A 3,860-nucleotide genomic window follows, 5' to 3' on the forward strand; every position below is an offset into this window, starting at 1 on the left:
ATAATAATGTTGTCTTTTTTGAAACTTTTTTGCTTTTGCATTACCTGATTAAAAACATGTTCCACAAGACGTGTAGTTTAATGATGTTCTATTTGAACAGTTCTTGTTTCAGTATAAAAGTTCCTCAGTATCCAGGCTGTGTGACAGAACCTATCATTAGAACAAACGAGACATTGTTCCTTAAAAGCTGTTGAAATAAATTCAAATTAAATTAAGATGCTCTGATTTAAACCGGACTTAAATATTAAAAAGATAATATGTTTCCAGCTTTTCATTAATAAAGAAAATCTGTAATAAAATTTCTTGAATAATGCACTTCGGGTCCAAGTTTTCATGTACATTAAATTCCACCTTTGAGTTCTCTTCTTGGGTTTACTTCATGGCATGCCTTCATGATTTACTAACAGCCAAGCAAACTGAATGATTTCACTTATACTTATTCCTGCTGGTTCAGTGCTCTCACACAAAATCTCAGTTTTCTGTGAAATGTGTTGCAACTAAAGCCTGTAAAGTTATGAGCTCCTGCAGACAATCTGTTGCTTTAATCTCTCTGTGTAGCAAATGAAACACTGCCCTCAGGGTTTACCCACTCAGAAAACAGTCCTGAAAACTAGTTTGATCACAATAGAAATGAAAAACTCAGACAAGACAGAGGTTGTGGTTTTTGTTGTGACTTGTCGTTATTGAAATGAATTGAATTGAACTGAATTGGAAAGAAAAAAGTATTTGGAAAAGTTCTTATCATCCCATCAAATGGAATATATTTACTGTAAAGCTGAAGAGCTGTATTTACTCTGCTCACAGTTTAGAAACAAGAAGACAGGGAAAGCTCACTTAAAAATCCTCATCAATGTGGAAATGAAATAAAACAAAGGTCAAAAACATTTAGATGAAAAAGAAAATATAGCAACCTTTCTCCTGGCTCAGAGTGAGAAGTGAAATATATATATATATATATATCAGTCAACCCACAATAAAAACAGTTCTAACCTAAAGAGATAGTTCATATCTTTTGGTTTTGAGGAAAGGTTTTAAAAGAATAACATTAAAATTAATTTCTGAGAGTTTTATTGTAATCTATAGATTCAAATATATTTTGCTAATAGAAAGTGGCAATCTAAATTATTTATAACAGTTTGTGCCAAACTGTGACAGCCCTGCTGCTCCTACTAATGATTACGGCAGACAGGTGCGTCCTGTTGTCATCTGCTTCCTTTTAAGGTCTGCCTGAGGCGGACACCAGATTACCTGGAGCAGTTATTAACAGCCAGCGGCGCAGGTGTGAGAGAGAGCCTAGGAGAGACCTACTGAGACACGGGCTGCAGTGGGAGCCAGGTCGTTGTAAGTTCTGGTGCAGGGAAAGAAGCGCACCAGACACGCCGAGTCTGTAGACATCAGTGAACGGGTTTTCGGATCATGAAGGCAGTTACTTCAAGGACCAGGGGCGTGAGGACGACATGCTGGCACAGAGGCTGACGCGGGCTGATTGTTTCAGCTGACGCTGGAGAGACGAGAGCTTCTAAAGAGACGAGAGCTTCTAAAAAGACGAGAGCTTCTAAAGACACGACAGCTTCGGGAGAGACGAGAGCTTCAAGTGAGGCGTGGACATTCCATTGTGAACACAGAAGTTCACCGGAGCACGACGGTTGTCGGGGTGGTGTCCAGGCAGTAAACCTTTCACAGAGGCAGAACTGGATCTGGACCACACATTATGAGGTGGCCCAGCTTGGTGAGATACACGCCCGGTGCAACTGCGCTACGGAGCATCGGCGGGGACAAACTCACATACAGACACTCCTAGACATTTAATAAAATGCCTTCTGAGGTTCTAAGAACTGACGTCCCGTGTCGTGCTTCACAAAATGTGTTTCGGCCTTCAGAGCCGGGGTCATAACATATTTATGGGGGCTCGTCCGGGATAAATATGTTACGACAGTTTATTAAAATCCAAACAAACATCTAAACATGATTGTTTAGCGAGCGGACGAGCCACCATAAATATGTTTTAGCCTTCAGAGCCGGGGTCATAACACAAACCTTTGAGCAAACATGCAGTACAATGTGGGGCTTTTGGAATATGTGATGGGTGTGGCTTTCAGCTCCAACCACTCTTCATTTTGTCTTAACATGATTTGAGTTACAACCATTATTTGTCTTAGACATCCAAGGATAATCAAAAGATGACAAGTTGAAGTTATAGTGTTAAAATAAATCAAATTATTATTATCTGGTTGGTTTCATAAAAGCTGTCCAGTATTTCATGAGATATTTTGCTAACATAAAGAGTTAACTTCTTTAGGTTTTAGTAAAGTTTAACCAGTTAACACTCCAATGGTTTTATAGGCAATGTCTATAAATTATCTGAGTTAGAGCAATTTTTGTGCTTACTTAGGTCAACTGTAGCCATCTTGTGGAGGATCAACTCCAAAAGCTAATCAGTTGTACATCCTCAAGTCCAATGAAACATTTTTTAAATTAAAACAGAATATAATGATTTGGAAATCCTTTTCCACCTACAGTATATTTAAGTGAATGCACTACAAAGACAAGATATTTAATGATCAAATTTAGCAAATACTCACTCAGCAACATGTTCTAAAAAAATCTGGGACAGTACCATACCTCTGTGTAACATCACCTTTCCTTTTAACAACACTCAATAAGCCTTTGTGAACTGAGGACAATAATTGCTGAAGCTTCTGTGATGTATGTAACATGTTTAAAGGATAAACAGAAGGGTGATACTGTTTCTGCACTCTGCTACACTGTTTTATCTGTTGGAGCACCAGATCAGATTCACTGATCCATAATTTATTCACCTTTAAGAAATCAGACTCATATACACACCAAGCTGTGAGATCATAAAATTGCAGGGAACCCATTTCATAAGCAATCACTCAGTGAAGAAGAAACCAATTTCTGTCATTTGGAAATTTATTACAAAAAGAGAACAATCAAACTCCATAGTATAACAAATACAAATTTGTATAAATTACCAACATATGAGACAAAAGTGATAAAGGCGGCTTAGAAAATAGTTAAGAGAGGTGTGAAAATTACTTAAATTAGAGATGTTTTAAAATGAATAAAGATGAACTGAGATTTTAATCTTAGGTTTCAAACAAATAATCTGCATTGCTCCAAAACCTTTTAGCATTAATCAGATGTGAACCTCACAGATGTGCAAGTTTCACACAGGGGCGGACTGGGGCAATAAAGTGGCCCAGGAATTCAGTACCTGACTGGCCCAGTCAAGGTCCGGGCTGGCAGATGACGTCTGCAAATGCTGGAGGCCGATGGTGGAGGCAGAAACAACAAACGTCACCTCAGGGCACTGTACAAAATCTAAGGATGTAATGTTGAGGAATTAGTAAATTTATTAAGATAGCAGAGCAGCAGTTATCTTGCGGCATTGACCCTCAGAGTTCCAATGTATATGGTCATTTTTGACTCATTTTGATTTTACCCCCCAAAAATAACATTATTATAATCTAATGTGGCAGCATTTTCTTTTTCCAGCACATGAACTGTGTGAACTTAAAAACAATTTGTTTGTTTTTTTCATTTGGATATACTGCTTTTGTGTATTAGACCAGTGGTTCCCAAACTTTTTGTCTTCTGACCCACAAAATATCCATGGCAAAAACTTGTGACCCCAAATATTACTGGTCTGAGTACACAAACTTCGTTAATAACCCTGAAAACATAGTTTTTTTGACGATCTAAACAGCTTGTACACAAATATAAATACTTATTTTTACTTATTTTGTGTTTTTCTAATAATTAAAGGAAAAAATATTACATCAGCAATTATTTTATTACCCTTTAAATTGATTTCTGGAGATTATCCAAGGTGCTTC

At 37.5% G+C, this 3,860-nt stretch overlaps 1 protein-coding gene across 1 annotated transcript in view; it reads right to left on the reverse strand.

Moving 5' to 3' along the window:
- tmem271 (transmembrane protein 271) overlaps positions 1-3,860 on the reverse strand; it is a 32,791-nt gene that overhangs the window by 1,416 nt on the left and 27,515 nt on the right. The window lies entirely within an intron of this gene.

The sequence above is a fragment of the Austrofundulus limnaeus genome, unplaced genomic scaffold (assembly GCF_001266775.1).
Source record: "Austrofundulus limnaeus strain Quisiro unplaced genomic scaffold, Austrofundulus_limnaeus-1.0 Scaffold68, whole genome shotgun sequence".
NCBI lineage: Eukaryota > Metazoa > Chordata > Actinopteri > Cyprinodontiformes > Rivulidae > Austrofundulus > Austrofundulus limnaeus.